A 25,439-nucleotide genomic window follows, 5' to 3' on the forward strand; every position below is an offset into this window, starting at 1 on the left:
CGCAGTCCGCTTGCGAATTGGCGCGGAATTTGAACCACGCTTCGCTAATTGGTCGCGGCTGGCTGGCTGAATCCTGTGTATAAATTGCATTATTCTGAAAACTTTATAAATAAACTACATAGATATTCTAGAATACCCGATGCGTTAGAATCGGGCCACCGTCTAGTATAATATACTTTCCCATTTTGAGTTAACATTTTTGGGCTTAAAAATACATTTCCGTTCATTATTCTGCAATATATTCCCTTTCCACATTTGCATTATTGTTTGACGATTTGGCCATGAATATTAAAACCAAAAATCCCTATATAAAACATTTTTAGCATGATAATAAAATACACTCTTCCAAATGTCGTATCTTGAACAAAAAGGAATTTGTTAATTTTATAGAAAGAAAATTAGGTTTGCATTTAAATGTTACAAAGGACAGGATGAAATGTACTAAACTATTTACTGGAGTTTGTTTATCGAATCAATTACAGTACATTTCAAACAAAAGCTCTTTTACGAGACCCTCCTTTTTAAAGCAGCACAAAAATGTGAAAGGAGAATAAACACTGCCCTCTTCAGGCATTTTGTAGCATTACAAAAATATTCTGGAAGAAAAAAATCCAAGTGTCGGCAACTAAATAAAATCTTCAAATCTTTATTTCAAAACAAGAATCAAAATTCATAGGGTTAGATTTTATATTTTGAAATAAAGCTTTGAAGATTTTATTTATTTGCTGACACTTGGAATTTTTCTTCATATTTTAGCGTGGGTCAATGGTTCTCCTCAGTGCAGCAACGCCCTATTGGGAACAGTCCTGATATTGAATGACATGATGAGGCTTTACATTTTTTTTTTTCATTACATGAATGCAATAACATTCTGGAATTTTATATGATAACAATATTACAGTTCCAAAAATACATGAATATGCTTCTGTATGAAAAGAGATACATGGAGCAAAAGAAAAACATACATAATGCAAAAACATGAAGACTGTAGCATACATTAAAGGGTTGTAAGGGCCCGATATATTGATGACTTAGACTGTCTGTAGCACAGCTCTTCAGCATCAGATCGGTGGGGTTCTTTTTCTGTGGCGGCCCCAGGATCCTTTGAATAGGAGCTGTTCTGCAGACCGCAGCAGCGGCTGCTACACATTGAATGGAGCTTTGCTTTGCAGCTCCAATAACAGTGTTAAAATCCAGTGGCTACCAGATGAAATAACAGCTGATCGGAGGGCGTGCTGGGTGCTGGAACCTCACTGATGTGATATTGCTGATGAATAAGTCATCAGCGTGTTGTGCCCAGAAAACCTAGTTAAACTGTGCTACTCAGACTAATCAAGTTTCAAACCGATCAAAAATTCAGCACATTTCTAATTCCATATTTTTCCTTTACCTCCTATGTTGACAGCAGCTATATTCAACTTTCTAAAATTTGAAATAATAAAAATAGATTTTTTTAACTATTTTTTTAAGCGCAACCACAATACATCCCTGTAAGGTAACGTTCACACAAGCGTTACGCTAATTTGCGTCGGGCGACGCAGCGGCGACGTATGCGTCATGCGCCCCTATATTTAACATGGGGGACGCATGCGTTTTTTTTTGTTGCGCTGTGCGACGCATGCATCTTTTTTGCCGCAAGCGTCGGACCAAGAAAACGCAACAAGTTGCATTTTTCTTGCATCCGAATTTCGGCCAAAAACGACGCATGCGTTGCAAAACGCAGCGTTTTTGCATGCGTTTTGCCGCGTTTTTGCGTGCGTTGTGCGTTGCGTCGCCGACGCAGCGGCGCACAACGCTAGTGTGAACGTAGCCTAACTGTGATACATTTTAACAGTCAGTACACCTGTTAACATCCCTTCACCTAACATACATTAATACCTCTGATCCCAGGTTGTAATGTACTCTATTTTACATTCACATGTCTAGGGTGTGCTAGTGCAGATGATGAAAATGGAGGGTATATCTCACTGATTTAACACTGCCGTTTTTTTCTGCACATTGGTGCTCCCATCCACAGACTGCAGGGAACTGCAGAACAGCTCTTTTCACTTTGTAAGGAACTTTTCGGCCAGTCTCACACGTCCAGAGAATTCCGGTACTGGAGAAATCGGTACCGGAGTTGTCCGTGTGCTCACATGGCACATTAGTGTGGCACACATGCGGCAGCCGTGTGCCGCCCCTGTGCCACCAGAGGACCACACGGACCGTGCAGGAGAGACTGTGCTGTCCCTTGCATGTGGTGCTGAAGTCGGTATTCATCCATTCTGTCCTGCTCGGCTGAAAGCAGCGCTTGCAGGAGAGAAGGGATGAAAAATCAAGGTTTTTTTTTTGTTAAAAATAAAGTTTGGGGTCATCTCCCGCCACTCACCCCCCGTGCGCCTGCCCGCATGCAGAGAAATACTCACCCAGCTCCCGCGATGCCTCCTCTCAGCGCTGGCAGCTTGTCCTGTGTGAGCGGTCACGTGGTACCGCTCATTACAGTGATGAATATGCGGCTCCACCCCTATGGGAGGTGGAGCCGCATATTCATCATTGTAATGAGTGGTACCACGTGACCGCTCACACAGGATGAGCCGAGCTGCCGGCGCTGAGAGAAGGCATCGCGGGAGCTGGGTGAGTATTTCTCTGCAAGCGGGCGGGCGCACGGAGGATGAGAGGCAGGAGATGACCCCAAACTTTATTTTTAACAAAAAAAACTTGATTTTTCATCCCTTCTCTCCTGCAAGCGCTGCTTTCAGCTGAGCAGGATAGAAGGGATGACTGCCGACTTCAGCACCACACGCATGGGACAGCACTTACTGTAGCGCTGTTCCATGTGGTCCTCAGGCGGCACACGGATGGCACACGGACAGCATCCATGTGCGGTACCTGTTTACACGGACCCATTGACTTTAATGGGTCCGTGTGATCCGTGCGCTCCCACGAACACTGACATGTCTCCGTGTTTTGCAACACACGGTCCGTGAAAACATGCTGACATGTGCAGAGACACATTTATTTTAATGTGTCTACGTGAGTAAGTGTCTCCGGTATGTGAGGAAACTGTCACCACACGTACCTGTGCCACTGACGTGTGAAACCGGCCTTCCACAGTGTTTGTGGCCAGAAGCATGGACCCTCACCTGGCATGCATTCAGAACAGGTTTTCCAGGTGCCTAAAAACCCCTTTGCCTGCTCTGATCCTCTCTGCAGCGCAGCCCAACAGCAAACCCCCTTAGCGTTAGGCTATTTTCACACTTGTGTTGTTAGGCGTACGTTGCAATGCGTCGTTTTGGAGAAAAATTGCATCCTGCAAGGTTGCCCGCAGGATGCGTTTTTTCTCCACTGACTTGCATTAGCCACGCATTGCGACGTATGACCACACGTCGCATCCGTCGTGTGACAGATGCGTTGTGTTTTTGGCAGACGCGATGCACAAAAAAAGTTCAATGTAATGTTTTTTGTTCGTCGTGCATGCATGGCCGAAACTCCGCCCCCTCCTCCCCGCTCATTGCAATGGGCAGCGAATGCGTTGTAAAACTGCATCCGCTGCCCATGTTGTGCTACATTTAACACACTGTCCGTCGGTACGTCGGGCCGACGCATGGCGACGGCCCCGTACCGACGCAAGTGTGAAAGTAGCCTAAGGCCGGCGTCACACCAGCGAGTTTTACGGACGTATGAGTGCATAAAATATGTCCGTAAAACACGCATTACACACGGCCCAATTATTCTCTATGCCCCAGCTCCTATCTGCCGTATTTTACTGATCCGTATTGTACGGCTTTCTACGGCCGTAGAAAATCGCAGCATGCTGCGTTTGTCACCGTATCGCGCAAAAAAATCGCCAATGAAAGTCTATGGAAGCCAGAAAAATACGGATTACACATGGACCAGCAGTGTGACTTGCAAGAAATACGCAGCGGTGTTAGAGAGAAAAGCCGGCAATTCAGTGCGGTGTACAGTAAAATCACACTGACAGCTTACAATAAAATAGGTAGAATAAATGTGTACACATAGAATAGGTATATATATATATATATATATGTATATGTCATTTAGACACATACTGTATATGTATATATATTAATATTTCATACAGCGCTAGTTAGCTTTAAAGCCGGTAATTCAATTGCCGGCTTTGTTATCTCCTTCCTAAACCCGACATGATATGAGACATGGTTTACATACAGTAAACCATCTCATATTCCCATTTTTTTTTTTTGCATATTCCACACTACTAATGTTAGTAGTGTGTATGTGCAAAATTTGGGCATTCTAGCTATTAAATTAAAGGTTTAAATGGCGGAAAAAATTGGCGTGGGCTCCCGCGCAATTTTCTCCGCCAGAGTAGTAAAGCCAGTGACTGAGGGCAGATATTAATAGCCTGGAGAGGGTCCACGGTTATTGGCCCCCCCACTGGCTAAAAACATCTGCCCCCAGCCACCCCAGAAAAGGCACATCTGGAAGATGCGCCTATTCTGGCACTTGGCCACTCTCTTCCCATTCCCGTGTAGCAGTGGGATATGGGGTAATGAAGGGTTAATGTCACCTTGCTATTGTAAGGTGACATTAAGCCAGATTAATAATGGAGAGGCGTCAATTATGACACCTATCCATTATTAATCCAATTGTCTGAAATGGTTAAAAAAAACACAAACACATTATTAAAAAGTCTTCTAATGAAATAAAAACACAGGTTGTTTGAATATTTTATTATTCTGGTAATCCACCTGAAGACCCTCGCTCTGTGACAAAGAAAAAATAATAAACCAACAATATCCATACCTTCCGAGGATCTGTGACGTCCCACGATGTAAATCCATCTGAAGGGGTTAATTTTTTTTACAGCCAGGAGCTCTGCTATAATGCAGCTGTGCTCCTGACTGTAAAACCCCAGCAAATGAATGGAAACTAGGTCAATGACCTGTAGCTACCTTCATTCACGGTGAGGCCCCTCTGCTGGTTGTCCTCATATGAACTCGAGCCTGGGAACTTTTCTGATTTTTTCCCACGCTCGAAGGACATCCAGCAGAGGGCGCCTCACCGCGAATGAAGGTAACTACAGGTCATTGACCTAGTTTCCATTCATTCACTGGGGTTTTACAGTCAGGAGCATAGCTGCATTATAGCAGAGCTCCTGGCTGTAAAAAAAATTAACCCCTTCAGATGGATTTACATCGTGGGACGTCACAGATCCTCGGAAGGTATAGATATTGTTGGTTTATTATTTTTTCTTTGTCACAGAGCGAGGGTCTTCAGGTGGATTACCAGAATGATAAAATATTCAAACAACCTGTGCTTTTATTTCATTAAAAGACTTTTTAATAATGTGTTTGTGTTTTTTTGAACCATTTCAGACAATTGGATTAATAATGGATAGGTGTCATAATTGACGCCTCTCCATTATTAATCTGGCTTAATGTCACCTTACAATAGCAATGTGACATTAACCCTTCATTACCCCATATCCCACAGCTACACGGGAATGGGAAGAGAGTGGCCAAGTGCCAGAATAGGCGCATCTTCCAGATGTGCCTTTTCTGGGGTGGCTGGGGGCAGATGTTTTTAGCCAGGGGGGGGGGCAATAACCGTGGACCCTCTCCAGGCTATTAATATCTGCCCTCAGTCACTGGCTTTACTACTCTGGCGGAGAAAATTGCGCGGGAGCCCACACCAATTTTTTCCGCCATTTAACACTTTAATTTAATAGCTAGAATGCCCAAATTTTGCACATACACACTACTAACATTAGTAGTGTGGAATATGCAAAAAAAATGGGAATATGAGATGGTTTACTGTATGTAAACCATGTCTCATATCATGTCGGGTTTAGGAAGGAGATAGCAAGAGCCGGCAATTGAATTACCGGCTTTTAAGCTATCTCGCGCTGGATGAAATATTTATATATATATATATATATATACATATATATATATATATACAGTGGGGCAAAAAAGTATTTAGTCAGTCAGCAATAGTGCAAGTTCCACCACTTAAAAAGATGAGAGGCGTCTGTAATTTACATCATAGGTAGACCTCAACTATGGGAGACAAACTGAGAAAAAAAAAATCCAGAAAATCACATTGTCTGTTTTTTTATCATTTTTTTTGCATATTATGGTGGAAAATAAGTATTTGGTCAGAAACAAACAATCAAGATTTCTGGCTCTCACAGACCTGTAACTTCTTCTTTAAGAGTCTCCTCTTTCCTCCACTCATTACCTGTAGTAATGGCACCTGTTTAAACTTGTTATCAGTATAAAAAGACACCTGTGCACACCCTCAAACAGTCTGACTCCAAACTCCACTATGGTGAAGACCAAAGAGCTGTCAAAGGACACCAGAAACAAAATTGTAGCCCTGCACCAGGCTGGGAAGACTGAATCTGCAATAGCCAACCAGCTTGGAGTGAAGAAATCAACAGTGGGAGCAATAATTAGAAAATGGAAGACATACAAGACCACTGATAATCTCCCTCGATCTGGGGCTCCACGCAAAATCCCACCCCGTGGGGTCAGAATGATCACAAGAACGGTGAGCAAAAATCCCAGAACCACGCGGGGGGACCTAGTGAATGAACGGCAGAGAGCTGGGACCAATGTAACAAGGCCTACCATAAGTAACACACTACGCCACCATGGACTCAGATCCTGCAGTGCCAGACGTGTCCAACTGCTTAAGCCAGTACATGTCCGGGCCCGTCTGAAGTTTGCTAGAGAGCATTTGGATGATCCAGAGGAGTTTTGGGAGAATGTCCTATGGTCTGATGAAACCAAACTGGAACTGTTTGGTAGAAACACAACTTGTCGTGTTTGGAGGAAAAAGAATACTGAGTTGCATCCATCAAACACCATACCTACTGTAAAGCATGGTGGTGGAAACATCATGCTTTGGGGCTGTTTCTCTGCAAAGGGGCCAGGACGACTGATCCGGGTACATGAAAGAATGAATGGGGCCATGTATCGTGAGATTTTGAGTGCAAACCTCCTTCCATCAGCAAGGGCATTGAAAATGAAACATGGCTGGGTCTTTCAACATGACAATGATCCAAAGCACACCGCCAGGGCAACGAAGGAGTGGCTTCGTAAGAAGCATTTCAAGGTCCTGGAGTGGCCTAGCCAGTCTCCAGATCTCAACCCTATAGAAAACCTTTGGAGGGAGTTGAAAGTCCGTGTTGCAAAGCGAAAAGCCAAAAACATCACTGCTCTAGAGGAGATCTGCATGGAGGAATGGGCCAACATACCAACAACAGTGTGTGGCAACCTTGTGAAGACTTACAGAAAACGTTTGACCTCTGTCATTGCCAACAAAGGATATATTACAAAGTATTGAGATGAAATTTTGTTTCTGACCAAATACTTATTTTCCACCATAATATGCAAATAAAATGTTAAAAAACAGACAATGTGATTTTCTGGATTTTTTTTTTCTCAGTTTGTCTCCCATAGTTGAGGTCTACCTATGATGTAAATTACAGACGCCTCTCATCTTTTTAAGTGGTGGAACTTACACTATTGCTGACTGACTAAATACTTTTTTGCCCCACTGTATATATGTGTCTCACTAACATATATATATAGATATATAGACAGAACATATGTTTTTATTATTTTTTGAGCACATGGATCCCTTGTATATCCGTATGTCGGTTTTGCAAGCCTGCGAGAAAATCTCGCAGTACGGATGCCATACGGATTACATACGGAGGATGCTATGCGCAAAATACGCTGACACACCCTGCCTACGGAGGAGATACGGACCACTATTTTGGGGACTTTTCAGCGTATTACGGCTGTAAATTACGGACCGTATTTTTATACGCTGAGTGTGACGCCGGCCTAAGTCTGTGCCTGTGCAGCCTTTTTGGGCCCTCACCCTTTAATCATTGGGAAAAGTTCTTGTGCATTGCTTTACCTGATCATAGAGGGAACTGTGCAGCTGCAGTTATTGATTAACAATCATCCCTACCCTGTTTCTTCACTCATATCTATCAATGCAAAAAGGAAACATTAAACTAAACTAACAGGGCGAGCGGCTGTGATTTGTGTTTCTCCTACCCCTTCTATCTGGTTGGGTGTCTTTTTTTTTTTTTTTTACTATTTTGGTTGAATTTGTGAATATGTTTCAAGTCTAAATGATGGATCTGTATTATTTTTTGTTAGAAACAGAAACTAAACTAACTTTAACATAAGACTTATGGATCACTCATTATTTCATTCTTTGTTAGAAGGGATAAATAAAAAAAATTGAAATTTTTTTATTTTTTATGACATTCACCGTGCAGAATAATTGACAAGTTGGTAAAATTACAATAAGATACAATTAACACATATTTTTGTTTGCTTTACAACATTACTTAGCTGTTAAGTTTCCTGGCGCTCCAGTGCAGATGATCCGATAGTCTGCTGCTTGTCTTTCCTTGTTTGCCAGGAGCGATTATGTGCTGGACTGCTGCAGCCAATCTCTCGCCTTAGTGGTAAAGCCAGTGTGTACGGCTGAGACTAGTAGTTTGCAAATCTTCCTTAAGCAATCTTATGTTTGCCTTGATCCAATAACCATAATGAAGTCAACCCTAAAGATATTCCATAGGGGTAGAGAATGAGTTCTTCTGATATTTTACCTTTAAATTTGTCGTTTAAAGTCAGATTTCAATGGAGAACCTTATTTCTTTTGGCCTTGTTGCCGTTTTCTTTAGCATGACAGGTAAGCATTGTTCTTAATCATCATATACAAAATATTGAATCTGACTTGCTGCAATCACTCCAGAAGAAAAGCAGTGGTAGGTAGATTCATTGTTTAAGGCTGGGGCCATACTGCGTTATGGCAGTCCGTTAGACGGACTGAATACACCGCGGTATAACGCGGTGTAACACAGTCCGTTAACGCTGCCATTAACCCCTATTATCGGGCACATCGCCAATGCATGCCATAATCAGCATGCGCTAGCGATGTGCCGTCATTCAGTGACGGAGCCTCGGACGCGAGCTGCAGCGTCTGAGGCTCCGACACCGCTAGCGCAGATGAATCATCTGCGCTAGCGGTATAGCATAACACGATGGTGTATATGCTATAGCGTTAATGCAGCTCATCAATGCTATGTGTTGAAAGGGCTGCTTTAACGCAGTATGAACCTGGCCTTATGTTCTTGACAATGTTATTTATGTTCTGAGGAATTCCCCTATTATTTTAACCTTATATTAGTGGTAATTTCATTTTGAATATTACACTATAAACTTGTGACCATGCTCATTCATCAAAATGTGAGTTAAATGTGAAAAGGTTAGAAAGTTTTAAGTCTTTATGATACCAAAAATCCTCTGTTCATTGTGTTCAAAGACATCTAATATTTTAGATCACGTGTGGCACTAGCACAGGGAAAACTGAGCCTTTCCCTCTGACCATCTAAATGAGTCTTCCAGAGGAGAGAGGCCCTTTGTAGCTGCCCTTCACTTTGAAGATGTGGATTCTGAACAGAGAACCTACCGTATTTTTCAGACTATAAGACGCACCGGACCATAAGACGTACCCCAAATTTGGGGTGAAAATTGCAGAAATAAAAGATTTTTAATAAGATGGGGGTCCGTCTTATTGTCCGAATTTAAAGTATCTTACCTGAGGGCTGGCGGTGGCAGAGAAGGGTCACAGGAGGCATGGTGTCAACAGAGGTACGATGATGCTGAGGGGCAGTACGGCGTGCACCTGAGCAGGGTCCCTTCCTGCTTAGGTGGGTGACTCCACAGCCTGGTGTCCATGGGGGGGTTGCGGCAGTGCTGTGGCAGCGGCAGGTGTGCAGTCACCTCAGGTGAGGTGACGCCACGGCCGAGTATCCAAGGCGAGCAGCAGAGCTGTGTTAATCACCGGTTTCTCGGTGGTGGTGGCGGCCATCTTCCTGAGGCCACGCATGCACAGATTGAGTGCTCTGCTTTCCAGGGCTTCAGGAAAATGCCCGCGGGAGGCCGTGCGTGCGCAGATGGAGATCGCAGTGGCCCATTTCCTGAAGAGAACTCGGCTTCAGGAAAATGGCCGCCGCGATCTCAATCTGCCCACGTGCTGCCTCCCGCGGCCATTTTCCTGAAGCCCCGGGAAGCAGAGAACTCAATCTGTGCACGCGCGGCCTCAGGAAGATGGCCGCCGCCACCGAGAAAACCGTGACTCACCCGGCTCTGCTGCTTGCCTTGGATACCGGGCCGCGGCGTCACCTCACCTGTGTTAGGGACCCTGCTCACGCCATACCGCTCACGGCACCTCATCATCCCCGCATCTCTGTCACACCACTGCTGGTAACCCTGCATTCGAACTATAAGAAGCACCCCCCATTTTCCTCACAATTTTTTCTGGGGAAAAGTGCGTCTTATAGTCCAAAAAATATGGTAATAGGATATCTTAAAACAGATTTTTGAAACTAGACATCTTCTTTAAAGGGGATGTTTCAGTATCATTTATTTATTTTACTCATTTATACAGCACCATTACATTCTACAGACATCATCATTGGCCTTGTCCCATTGGGGCTCACAATCTATGTTCCCTATCAGTATGTCTTTGGATTGTAGGTGGAAAAGAAAGAACCTGAAGGAAACCTACACAAACACAGGGAGAACATACAGACCCCTTGCAGATGTTCTCCTTGGTGGAATTTGAACACAGGACCCCAGCACTGCAAGGCTGCAGTGCTAACCACTGAGCCACTGTTTAAGGAGTAACTAAACCTTTATCTTTTTTTAATACTTGCGTGCCCTATTAATTGCAAGCAGATAAGTGGAGGGCTCGGTCTGGGTCTTGAAACCCCAACAATCGCTAAAGAAACTTGAGAGGTGTGCAAAACAGACTTCAGGAGCACCCAACTCTTGCCCACAGTGTCCACATAGAGCAGGGTATGGATTCAATATAAAGCTACAAACCAATTCTTTCTACTGAATCATTCTTTTGGCACGCTAAGGCTGGTTTCACATTTGCAGCTTTTTTTGCGTTTTTGCGCAAAAAAACGCAAATAAACGCATGCGGTTTTTTTCCTATACTTAACATTAAAAACGCATGCGTTTTTTTGCATGCGTTTTTACGCGTTTTGACGACGCATGCATTTTATCTCTGCATGCGTTGTGTTGCAGAAATGCAACATGTAGTAATTTCTAGCAACGTTTTTTTTCTGCAAAAAACGCATGCGTTTTTTGGCGGCAAAAAAACGTATTGATGTCTATGTAAACGCATGCATTTTTAAGCACATGCGTTTGCATGTGTTTTTGTAGAAAAACACAAGAATACACACTGATAAGCCACCCCCCAACCCTAACCCTAACCCTAACCCTAAGGGATCCTAACCCTAACCCTAAGGATTAGGGTTAGGATCCCTAGGGTTAGGGTTAGGATCCCTAGGGTTAGGGTTAGAGTTTGGTTTAGGGTTAGAGTTTGGGATAGGGTTAGGGTTTGTGTTAGGGTTAGGGTTAGAGTTTGGGTTAGAGTTTGGGTTAGGGTTTGTGTTAGGGTTAGGGTTAGAGTTTGGGTTAGGGTTAGAGTTTGGGTTAGGGTTAGGGTTTGTGTTAGGGTTAGTTTTAGAGTTTGGGTTAGGGTTAGAGTTTGGGTTAGGGTTAGGGTTAGGATCCCTAGGGTTAGGGCTAGGGTTAGGGTTAGGGTTTGCGTTAGGGTTAGGGTTAGAGTTTGGGTTAGGGTTAGAGTTTGGGTTAGGGTTAGGATCCCTAGGGTGAGGGTTAGGGTTTGTGTTAGGATTAGGGTTAGAGTTTGGGTTAGGGTTAGGGTTAGGGTTTGTGTTAGGGTTAGAGTTTGGGTTAGGGTTAGAGTTTGGGTTAGGGTTTGTGTTAGGGTTTGTGTTAGGGTTAGGGCTAGGGTTTGTGCTAGGGTTAGGGTTAGAGTTTGGGTTTGGGTTAGAGTTAGGGTTAGGGTTAAGGTTTGTGTTAGGGTTAGGGTTAGAGTTTGGGTTAGAGTTTGTGTTAGGGTTAGGGTTTGTGTTAGGGTTAGAGTTTGGGTTAGAGTTTGGGTTAGGGTTAGGGATTGTGTTATGGTTAGGGTTAGAGTTTGGGTTAGGGTTAGAGTTTGGGTTAGGGTTAGGGTTAGGGTTTGTGTTAGGGTTAGGGTTTGTGTTAGGGATAGGGTTTGTGTTAGGGTTAGCGTTAGGGTTAGGATTAGAGTTTGGGTTTGGGTTAGAGTTTGGGTTAGGGTTAGGGTTTGTGTTAGGGTTAGAGTTTGGGTTAGAGTTTGTGTTAGGGTTAGGGTTTGTGTTAGGGTTAGGGTTAGGGTTAGAGTTTGGGTTAGAGTTTGGGTTAGGGTTAGGGTTTGTGTTAGGGTTAGGGTTTGGGTTAGGGTTAGGGTTAGAGTTTGGGTTAGGGTTAGGGTTAGGATCCCTAGGGTTGCTAGGGATCCTAACCCTAACCCTAGGTATTTCTGTTTATAGTGGGTTTTCTAGTTGATTTTGATGATTGGCAGCTGTCACACACTTCTCATCATGCGTTTCAAAAATGCAAACGCAGGAAAAAACGCATGTAAACGCGTCAAAACGCCGCGTTTGTGTTAAAACATGCAAAAACGCATGGGCCTAAAAAACCACAGCGTTTTTTCACCAAATGCGTTTGCGTTTAAAACGCTGCGTTTTTAAACGCAAATGTGAAACCAGCCTTAGACAGGTCTCATAGCCTATACTCTGAATTAAACATATTTTCCGCTCTTTGTGTGCTCTCAGGCAAGAGCGTCGACCCCTGTCACCTGAGCTGTGCACTTTTTGAGAAATTTGTGGGAGGTTTCAGGAACCAGATCTCCACCATTCTACCTGCAATTAAAAGGGAAGTCAATCATTTAAAAAAAAAAAAAGATAAAGGTTATTTTTTAATCTTTGCTTAATCTGTACAACCTCTTCTTGAAAGAAAGCTTTCTAGGTGAAGAATGATCAGCTTTTATCTCCATGGTAAGTAGACGTCTGCTCAGATTTATAAATGTGATTACTGAATGTGGGACCACCCTATTCTCTCAAAGGTCATATGAAAATGGTTACTTCACATCCATTACCAGGACTCTCTACCCGTCCCATGACATTCTATTTCCAGTATTGTTTTGGCAATGGTGGACTACCCGGAGTACCATGGACCAGTCGTGATTGCAACCTTTAGACGTCTTATAGATATGGCTGTGGAAGGACGGCTCATACAAGAGAAAGTGCCTGGATGCTTTCATTCACTGAAGGTAAGTATAGATCTTCAACTGATGAGAAGCTGATGTACACAATCTATGAGAAAAATTGCAGAACTCGTTATCAAACCAATAATCTTTATTTACAAATTGATGAAATTGCCTTTAAAACTAATTCCTTGAGTTTTGGAAATAAATGGTGCAAAATGTACAAAGTCAAAATATAATTTGTTGCCTACAGCAGGTCTTGTGGATGATGATGATCATGGTTGGGACATTTGTAATAAACACGATAAGATGGATACTTTGTTATATCTACAATGGTTTCTTCAGCTAACACTATGATGTGCCAGACAGTACAATGTTAATGCTATATCTGGCTTACAAGGACAGGCTCCTGCAAGCTGGCAGGCAGAGATAAATTAATATTTCACAACTACATTAACATTTTAATTGATCCAGAGGAGATGTAGCTTTTCCAAACTGTCAGAGATTACTGCACGAGCCAAATGGGAAAAAAATATCACAGGCGAAAATAAACACGGGGTTATAATGTCAAGGGGATGGATTCATCAAATCTGCCGATACCGTCTTCCTATTAAATGAAGCAAGCGTATTTGGCTGATAATTAAAGAGCAAAGCCCCAAGATATACTTTTATTTCTAATACAAATTATTGGTCTCAAGGCATTTTACAATCTATGTTAGAGAAAAAGAAATTGGCAAGAAGAGAATAGGTTACTGTGACAGGAATGCAAACTAAGATGAAGCAACCTAATAATTGTACAAGGGATTATTCGTGGAGAATTGGCTTAAAGGGGGAAATTATAAAAAAAATAAAAGAGCCATTAGTATCCTAAAGAAATTGAAAGTTACACCAGCGCTGCAAAGATGAAGTGCCTGATTACTCACACGACAGCTGCAGCCATTCAATGGCCATAGATGCCTCCTACTGCACGATGCTGGGGTCCGCTGCAGTGGTCACATGTCAACGTCATGTGTCATGTCAACGTCATGTCATGTTCTCTTTCCCACCTGCCAATGCTGTCACCAATTCCCCCTTTTCTGAATCCGCAGGCAGATGAGTGGCTGGTTTCAGAACATTATGTCTTTTGAGGGTGACATATTCAGGAATTAGTATTAGAGCACATTCAAGTCTGATCTGTCTATCCATTGACAATTTGTTTTGGTTGAACTTGTACGAGTATGGCATTAATGTCACGTGGGGAACAAAATTGTCAAAAAGTCAAAAAGAAAAAGTCAGTGTGATTTCACATGCCTTTCAGTAATACAGCAGCTCTTACAGCACGTACACATATAGAAGACCCTCTAATCACGGGATCCAATTGTGCTAAGTAGTAAGCTATCGGTCTCTGTTTCTTTCCATGTTGTAGTGTCAGTACTGCGGTAGCATGTCCACCCTGCTCTGTGAAAAATAAGAAAAATGGCTGATCCTAGTTTGGAATGTCTGACACAATGAGCAGCTTGAGAGAGTGGAAAGAGTCAATTGCTTCTTGAGTGAGATTGTAGGGTTCTGATGGCAAACAGTCATAGAGTGGGTGCATCATTTGTGAAGCAGACCTTATCCAAGGCCTACAGTAGGTCACCAAACCTAGAAAAGTGCGTAGATGCTGGTGTGACCTGGGTAAAGGGAGATTTGTATTGCCTGTTATCTGTGGATGAGGTGGTTGCCACTGCTCAAGAATCCCTGCCATCGCTGTTGAATAGATGGTTGGGGAGTTCTTTTCCCCCTTTGTGGGAGGACCGTCCAGCAGTATTGTTTACCTTCGTGAGTGAAAGAAAAAAAATACTGACAGTCAGAGTGCAGTGGTACAGAGAAAAATGCATTTGCCAAATAAATAACTGTGAAACATTTTGACATTGCGGGGATCTGTGACCGTACGGTGTGTGTATTAGGGACGGTTGAGGTCACACTCACTGTAACATCATTAATAGGTCGTTAGTCATGAACCATTCTGTAAGTGTCAGGGGAACCCTTTGGGTCCTTTTTTCTTAATGGGATACAAAGGGGTGTTGCAGGGGGAATATCTCTGCACTAGAACCCCTGCCTTAACATAATCTTTAATATCCCTGCTCAGGGCCATTGATTTGACTAGACTTAAGGGGTATTGCCTTAACCAAAGAGGAGTGATTACTTCTCTTGATTTATCATGACAGGGGGAATGGGCAGCCGACCCATATCAGATTTTCCCCTTGCCCAAACGGTGTCTGGTACCTGACTCTTTTCCCTGTCCTCAGACATTCTGGTGTCAGGTGTTACTTTCACTACTCTTGCCATATACACCATTTCTGCAATATTACACAAGTGTTTATATAAGTCACACATTAATGTCCAAATATTTATACCCGTATTTGATTGGGTAGAGTATCCCTTAAAAAAACTAAATTTGATTCACAAAATGTTACCAAAAGAAAATTATATATATGAATATATATATATATATATATATATATATATATATATATATATATATATATAATTACGAAAGATACTGAGTCATAAAACGGGGGAGCACAATGCCATAGGCCACAGCAAAGCACAATTCTAAGAAAGTAACAGCCCTATATAAATCCAAAACTAACAGTTCCAAATACAAAAAGAAGGGATTTGAAAAATACCAAATATCAATGCCAGTCGCCTGCGATAAGGTATAAGGACTGGAAAAGACAAATAAACAGTGACTATGGTTTGAGCCAATATAATGAATGGCTAAAAAACTATATATCATATGAAGACAACCTAGAAATACACAGTAACTATACCATCTTTGTGCAAGGAAACTACTAAAACTGGCAAATGAATGGAATTAAGTGTAACTACAATAGGGCATGATTTACCTGTGGTATAATGTGCACGTGGAAGACCCTGGCATCCCTCTGCCACAAGTGTTTATATGAAAAGGGGACTTGTGACTGTAATACCCTCAGGAGAGCACTGTATAGTGCCTAGACAGCACTCAACTCTGCTCCGAGCAAATTCATAGGGGTATTGTTACTAACAATAAGTTTGTAAGCACCTCTTGGCTGTCTCGTGACTCTAGTCTTTCCTTGTTTAGTCATAGGGGCTTCAGTCGCTTGTCCCCCTACCATCACGTATTCCACAGTCTCGTCAGTAATCATGTCTGGCAGTATCAAGTCTTTGTGTACTAGTCCCAGCTGCCCCAGTGTCGGTCAAGAATTCTGTCTATTTCCCTCCCAGCATTGGTATGGTGGTCCTCAAGGCAGGACCAGGTCCGGAGGGGACAATAACAGGGCACAAATTTGTCACTGGGTTGTCAGTTTCCTAGTCTGAATTGGTCTGAGTGTCCATTTTCTCCACAATTCCAGCACTTCACTGTTTCTAAGTCCTTAGGTCCCTTACTACGTCTCTACTGTTTTCCTTGTACTCCAGCATACATGACACGTCGTCTTATTGTCCTAGTTTCTTCAACTCCTGAGCAATCTTCAGGAGGTCTTTGGATCTACATTTCTCCATTTAGGTCCGGCTGTCTGTACTGCGTCTCGTAAGCCTTTTGTCATACCGTAAATGAATGTATTTACCAATATTTTAAGAACAAGTGGGTTTACTGGACTGTACCCCATGTCTGCCCATTTCAGCTGTAACCGTCCAGAGTACATCTCTACTCTCTCTCCTTTAGTCACATCTGTAAAAGTCTTAATTTGCATCCTAGTACGTCACCTGCTTTGGTGCTCACCAACTCTCTAGGTCTGCTCAGGTGCACTTATACGTCCATCATATTGTCTTTGTCTGTAAAATGGGAAAGGTTTGTTCTCAGGGTCAGCCAATCATTTTAGCATAGCTAGCTAGTCAGAGGGCTTCCAGGGATAATACTCCTGTATCTGTCTTACACTACCTTATTACATCACAGATCATACAAGTATTTCTCCAGTCTGGGTTTGTCTGAACGCAATGTTTACAAGTCCATCTGTCTTGTCTTGGTCTCTGGTTATACAAAGGTATGACCGTAGCAGTAATGTGTCGGTCATAGTCGGACTTTTGAGCATCAAAACATTCATAATACACCTTACTACCGTCCTGCTGCACTCTCTCTCAGATGCCATTTATTCACATGCTATTTTTCTCATTTGTCTGTGCCTTTTTGAACATCCAAACATCCATCCACTCACTGGCATTTTTGCCTGTTTCAATATTGGTCTCACATCTTTCACTGCTTCCTTTCCTTCTCTGTCTTTTACAATCTCTATAGCGGTTCTGGATCCCATTGGGGGCCCTGACTGCACACAGAATAAGTTGCCCATGGCTTCAACTTATCCGCTCAGACACTCACCTCTAAAAATGCCCTTTATTAGTGTGCCTTGCCTTAAACCAGGGTTGCAACACGTGACAAGTCAGAGTGAGTGTCAAGGTTTAGCGAGCAGGTTACACCACCTACCACTCGGTAGACCTAAAGGATTCTAGCGAGCAGGTTAACCACCTACCACTCGGTAGATCAGCTGGCTAGCACAGCTCCATGGAACGGCAAGGTTACACCACCAATTTGCCGTAGGCTGACTGTAGCAGGTTACACCACCTATTACATCAGCCATGCAGTTGGCTATCTCCTCTGTTGATCCTCAATTTGCTATATATCAATCACTCAACTTGAAGCAGGAGAATCTTTTACCAATCTTTTCAATCACTTTAAGTTTCCTCTAAAATAGGCACAATTCTTTCACTTTCAAATTCCAACTTCAATTGTACAACATTCCCTTTTTCTTCAATACCTACAGTACTTATTGCTTTAAACACAATCTCTCAGCGTGTACTAAACCAAAGACAGAGAAACTTTAGAATGCAGCTATGTGGCCCCCCTTCCTCTGGCCCACAGCACAAAAGGGAGAAATGTCAAGCAAGCAACCGCTTCCGGTAACAATCAATGAGTTTCTTACAATGCTCTGCTGGAATTTTAGACCATTCTTCTTTGGCAAACTGCTCCAGGTCCCTGATATTTGAAGGGTGCCTTCTCCAAACTGCCATTTTTAGATATCTCCACATGTGTTCTATGGGATTCAGGTCTGAACTCATTGCTGGCCACCTTAGAAGTTTCCAGTGCTTTCTCTCAAACCATTTTCTAGTGCTTTTTGAAGTGTGTTTTGGATCATTGTCTTGCTGGAAGACCCATGACCTCTGAGGGAGACCCAGCTTTCTCACACTGGGCGCTACATTATGCTGCAAAATTTGTTGGTAGTCTTCGGACTTCATAATGCCATGCACACGGTCAAGCTGTCCAGTGCCAGAGGCAGCAAAGCAACCCCAAAACATCAGGGAACCTCCGCCATATTTGACTGTAGGGACCGTGTTCTTTTCTTTGAATGCCTCTTTTTTTTCTCCTGTAAACTCTATGTTGATGCCTTTGCCCAAAAAGCTCTACTATTGTCTCATCTGACCAGAGAACATTCTTCCAAAATGTTTTAGGCTTTTTCAGGTAAGTTTTGGCAAACTCCAGCCTGGCTTTTTTATGTCTCAGGGTAAGAAGTGGGGTCTTCCTGGGTCTCCTACCATACAATCCCTTTTCATTCAGATGCCGACGGATAGTACGGGTTGACACTGTTGTAGCCTCGGACTGCAGGGCAGCTTGATCTTGTTTGTATGTTAGTTGAAGTTCTTTATCCAACATTTGCACAATCTTGCGTTGAAATCTCTTGTCAATTTTTCTTTTCCGTCCACATCTAGGGAAGTTAGTTACTGTGCCATGGGCTTTAAATTTCTTGATGACACTGCGCACGGTAGACACAGGAACATTCAGGTCTTTGGAGATGGACTTGTAGCCTTGAGATTGCTCATGCTTCCTCACAATTTGGTTTCTCAAGTCCTCAGACAGTTCTTTGGTCTTCTTTCTTTTCTCCATGCTCAATGTGGTACACACATGGACATAGGACAGAGGTTGAGTCAACTTGAATCCATGTCAACTGGCTGCAAGTGTGATTTAGTTATTGCCAACACCTGTTAGGTGCCACAGGTAAGTTATAGGTGCTGTTAATTACACAAATTAGGGAAGCATCACATGATTTTTCGAACAGTGCCAATACTTTTGTCCACCCCCTTTTTTATGTTTGGTGTGGAATTATATACAATTTGGCTTTAGGACAATTCTTTTTGTGTTTTTTCATTTAAGATAAATTAAATAAAGATAATAATACCAAATAATTTGTGTTTGCAATCATTTTCAGGAAGAAAATGAGTATTATCTGACAGAATTGCAGGGGTGTCAATACTTTTGGCCATGACTGTATATGGATACACCTAAATAACATGGGAATGGTGACAGTTTTCTTGCGTAGGGTGTCTTGCATTGAAATCTGCTGCAATGACCTGGGTACTGCATTCGCCAGACATCAACACAATTTCTATCCGCTCCTCACGTGTTAACCTCTGTGACATGTCAATGGCAGTAAACAAAGAGAAACTTGTAAATAACTCATGAAAGAATAAAGTTACATTAAAACCAAGCACACCATTGTTTTTCTTGTGAAATTCTCAATACGTTTGATGTGTCACATGACCCTCTTCCCAATGGAAAAAATAAAGTTGGATCCAAAATGGCCAACTTCAAATGGCCGCCATGGTCACCACCCATCTTGAAAAATTTTTCCCCTTCCATATACTAATGTGCCACAAACAGGAAGTTTATATCACCAACCATTCCCATTTTATTTAGGTGTATCCATACACATGGCCCACCCTGTATAATGGGTGTATGTTCTGTGCATGAAAAACTTGGTTGGAATATGTATGTGAACAACAGACGTCTGGTTGAGGCCTAAAACCACAATGATTTATTTTGAAATCTATGGAAGCCAAGAAGGCGATACTTTTGTCCATTACCTATAGGATCTTCTCTGATGGCATTTGTTAGTCACCTCACCCAAACAAGTCAATCTCTGCCTTGGGGCAAATCTGGCCTGCAGGGTTATTAGATTTAGCCCGCGATGCTAGCCCCCAGCCCCCATCGCAATTTCAACTGTTTCTGCATCCTGGATGCCGATACAGTTAAAAGCAATGATGGAAAAGGGAAGCCGTCATCTAACACACCATCCACCATCATTCTCCCTCTGTGTCTGTTATCTCAGTTCTACATGCACGATGACGTCACTATTTTGCAACCGCTGTGCTGAGCAGGGAAGACCTGCAGAGCGCTCGCTGCTGAGACCGAAACAGCAAGGAATGAGAGGTGAGGTTTTTGGGGGTTTTTTTTATGTGTAGCCCATTATACTGTATGAAACTCTATGTGGGGCCCATTATGTTGCATGGATGACTATGTGGGACCATTATACTGTATGAAGTGCTCTGTGGAGCCCATTATACAGTATAGAGGACTATGTGGGGCCATAACACTGTATTGAGGACTATGTGGTGCCCAATATACTATATGGAGGACTATGTGGGGTCATTATACTTGGATGAATGACTATGTGGGGCCATTAATCTGTATGGAGGACTATGTGATGCCCATTATACTCTATGGAAGACTTTTTGGGCCCATTATACTTTATGGAGGACTATGTGGGGCTCATTATTATGTATGGAAGACTATGTGGGACCTACTTGTAAGGGGTGTGTTGGAGTGCTAAGTTATGCCCTGCATCCCTTCACGTTCCTTCCTAATAAAGCGGATACTGTTTTATGTGTAGTAATATGCTAAATATTGTTATGATGTTTGTGTACTGTGTAAGTTATGTATCTTTATGGCCTAGGGATAGAGATAGGGAGATACAGTGTTAGAGTAAGGTTTTGTAATATGTAAAGGATAATATATGGTTTAGGACAGTGGGGGCACTATAGATTAGGAGATAAGGTCAGGGTGAGAAATAGGGGATTTGTGAGTAGGAGGAGCCATGGTAGTTATAGTTGAGGCACTCCCTGGGTTTAGTGAGTTAGAGTGTGGGATGAGGAGAAGTGAGGTTGTTACAGCAACAAGTTCAGGAGGAGCCAGCAGTCTAGGGCCTCGGGGCTGAAAGTTACACGAGCACGAGGGGACAAGTTCAGCAAGAGAGTAATAGCAGCTAGGTGCAGTGGGAAGACCCAAAATGTTTGAGACCGGTCTGAGTAGGATTGGAAAGCAACATCCTGTTTTGTCCTCAGAGGGGAAAACAGGTGGGGAACTCCAGGCATGAACTAGTTTGGCTAGTCAGGATGCTGCGGTATCAGAGTGTACGGTACGGGAACAAAGAATTTCAGGAGAGCCAGGGACAGCACAGTGGAAAGGATATATTTGTAATGAGGATTACTGTGCGATGTCTGTGACCAATCTGGACTTGCTGAGAAAAGTTGTGTTGTTAAAAGTGAACTTGAACTCTGGCAATCATTGTGTGATGCTGCCTAAAAGCCGGGCCATTGCAACTTGAGGAGGTCTCTAACCTAAAAGTGAGTAACTTGCACTGCACCCAAATCACACAGCAGATAGGACTTTGTAATTTCTTTGCGGGGTGCCAGGGTGTGGGAACACATCAACCCCTCGTCATGACTACCACCCTGGCCACTTCACACACTATTCTTTATTTAGGACTATGTGGAGCCCTATATACCATATGGAGGACTTTGAGGGGCTCATTATACTGTATCGATGTCTATGTGGGGCCCAATATACTGTATGGAGAACTTTGTGGGGCCATTAATCTGTATGGAGGACTATGTGGGGCCCATTATACTGTGTGGAGGACTTTGTGGGGCCTATTATACTGTGGGAGGGCTGTATGGGGTCAAATATACTGTATGGAGCACTATGTGGGACCGATTATATTGTATGGAGGACTATGTGAGGCCCAGTATAATGTGTGGAGGACTATGTGGGCCTATTATACTGTATGGAGGTGTCACGATCCATGTTTGGATCTGTGGCAGATCTGGTTTCCCTCAGATTTAAACCTTTTTTCCTTTTCTGGTCATTTGGGGTTAATGCAGTTTTCTGCCCCCGGTGGCCGCTGGTGTTATTGCATTGCATTGCTACTGGGTCAGCTGATGTTTGTGACCACTCCCACCATCCCACCATAGGTCACCTGGTGCTTCAGCTGACTGTTGGTTATACAGTTCCTTTCAGGAGACCAACCTCGCAGTAGCAGCTCCCTTGTGTCCAGATCCAAAATTGTACCCACTGGGTTTAGGGACATAGTGACTTGACACCAATAAATCTTTGAGATTCTTGCTCTTTCTTGCGGTCATTGCAGGATAGTCTTTCAGGCATCCAGAGAGCACTGGGTCACTTTTGAGAATGCTCCAATATTTTTGGAGGCAGTTCCTCATTGTGGCCCATTCCCCATTATAGGTAGAGATGAATCGTACTAAATCCTGTTGTTTACCTGTCTCCCTACTTCTACAGCTGCTGTTATTACTGCTAGGACAAAGTAGTTCATCTCTAGATGTATATTTGGCTCTTAGATAGCCCCTCTTGATACTCCTGTTGCTATATCCTCTTGTTTGGAACCTAGTCCTCAGATCTAATGCCTGGGCTTCAAATTTAGTAGTAGATGAGCAGATCCGCTTCATCCTGAGGTGCTGACCAACTGGGATGGCTTTGATGGTACTATATGGGTGACCTGAATCGGCGTGCAATAAAGCATTGACCGATGTGGATTTCCTGTAGACGTCCGTCTGTAAGTACCGGTCACCATCAACCTCGATCTTTATATCCAGGAAATCCACACTGGTCTTGCTTGTTTGATACTGGCTGTGATACATCGATGACTTGCTCATTATATGGCAGGGACCTGATGACGCGTTGCATGATTTCATGAAACAACTTAATGAAAATCCATACAACATCAAATTAACGTATCAAACATAATAAACAATATCATGATTGTGACCCGAGGTCCTTTATGGCACGGGGGATTGAACACATACAATGTGGTATCAGAGGGGGTGACATTGGGCGTATTTTGGCCCAAAAAGAATGCCGATGGATCAGTATATTGGGGACCATGGCACCCATGGGCCTCAATGAAACGAATGGTTTTTCCTCTTTCCTGTAGGTACCTATGGGGATTATTACCCCCGGTTGGGCCATCCTGTTTTGTTCTCTGTCATTTACTGTCATTTTTAATATGGTATCTTTTTTATCTTTATTTGTAGTGTGTCTTTATTTACACCTATGTCCACATGATCGCTGTCGTTTGTGACTTTTAAGTGGAGAAATCTTGGGGATGAAGAATAATAATAACCATCTTAGAAAAACATCAAGGACCGGTAATGACACACCACTCCGGATGGTGGATATAGCTGATGACCCACATTACTTATCTCTATTTGAGCGGAAGATGGAAATTATAACCTCCACAAACAAATGTATACCTCATTGTCGGCGATTCATTGTGCATATATGTGTATATTTTACTTTATATTTATTTTATTTTTTGTTAGTGTAATGATGTTTAGTTTATGTTATGTGCATGTGTGATTATGTAATTAGTCACCTAGACTGGGGATTTCTGTGCCCATTTGGTTCATTCACATCCACGGGTCACATTTTACTCTAATTGGCATCTGTATTTTAACAAATGCTATTTTATATTCATGTATCAGCAATTTATTTGCTGACATACTACACTATATATTTTTATATATATATTTTTGTAATTTTGCTTAATGCACAGATGATCTGAGTAATTATCATCTAACACTTATAGTGATTATATATAGATATATTTATGCACTTAATATATTATTAATTGTACTGTTCGCTCATGCACTTACAAGCACGGTCACTTTATACACAGATACGCTGGTACTATGGGGTCGCTGCGTCCAGTCCTCTCTCTGGCGGCTGTCTCAGGTTGCGTGGTGCCTGCCCGCTCATGTGACTTGGGCGTGCCGGCCGGGTACGAGGCCTGGAGCGCAGTGACGGCCAGGTCCGGCGTACTACGCTTGCGCACTTTCTCTCACTACCTGATCATGTGATCGGAAGTACACACTATTTAACCGGACACAGATTCATATTAAACCACGCCCCCAGAAGAAGCGGTAACAAGTGAACGCGAAACGCGCGTTGGGGATTGTCACCCAGGAACCGGACAGGACTCTTTCTGCTTACATGGGTAATTTACTCTCTTGATTGTTCTGTTGTTACATCAGGTGCATGTGTTGATCTTTGGTGTACGGATACCACTAGTAGATTTGTAATAAGATCACCACATGCCCTATATAGTACAGCCCATGTATAGCTAGCACTCTATTTTTGATGGGTTGTCATCATATATACTATTGTAATATTGTCAACTGGGCCCTGTCCTATATACCTGGTTGACACAGATGTGCCTTAGGATATAGTTACTGTGCACCTGATACCAGTAATTATTATTTATTTATTTGTATTTTTGTTCAAATTTACTTAATAAAATATTACCTTTTTACTATACTTTGTGGCTAGTGTTGACTCATAGTTCTCCAATTCCTGATTATCTGATATTGAGTCGCCATATATGTGCATCTTATTGTACTCATTACTGACACTTATTGTGCCTATATCTTTGTTGTGGAGTCTGCAGCGGCGTGCACAAGCTAAGTTCTGAGTTTTGTTATTTTGTAGTTTGTGCATTCACCTTTTGGTATCGTGTTCCCCTCACTCTTATATTTATTCCTGTTTATTTGCTTTGTGGTGCTGTTTACACTGTTCACCCCCTGGGTTGGGGGTTTAGTACAGGGTTTAACAGGAGACAGGGACAGGTCGGTGACTTGGGCCTCCCTACCTTCAAGGGTACCCCCAAGTTAAGCAAAGACAGGGCTTCCCTTAGCCTGAGGGGCAGTTCAGGGGGCCAGATTCCTCATCTCCTGTTTTCCTATTTTTGCCTCGTGACAGGAGGGCTGTGTGCAGCCCATTATACTGTGTGGAGGGCTGTGGAGATCTCAGTTGGGGTATCATACTGTGTTGGGGTCACCATACTTTGCTAGGGGGTACATCATCATTCTATGTGTGTGTTGGGTACTGTGGAAGAATTCACTGAGGGGTTGCATACTGTGTTTGGGGGACATTTTTGTTGCCATCATACTTTATTACCTGTATGTATTAATTCATTTTTTTATTCTTTGTTATTGCATATTTAAATTAGGCCATTGGGTCACATACTTTTACTGCTCTTACATAACATATTATGTCACATAAATAGAAAAAGAAATACCAGTACATCAAAAAGTGTGTATAGGTGCCAAGGAAAAAAAATATACGGTAACTACAAGAAAATATTAAGTTGCACCCTGAATTCCTCTGAATGATAACTTTAGAAAATTGGAACTGCATTATTGTCATAGGAAATAGGAAAACATTCCATTATGTACATATGGAATATTGGAAAAATTAAACTGCAATGTTG

The sequence above is a fragment of the Ranitomeya imitator genome, chromosome 6, assembly GCF_032444005.1.
Source record: "Ranitomeya imitator isolate aRanImi1 chromosome 6, aRanImi1.pri, whole genome shotgun sequence".
Classification (NCBI taxonomy): Eukaryota; Metazoa; Chordata; class Amphibia; order Anura; family Dendrobatidae; genus Ranitomeya; species Ranitomeya imitator.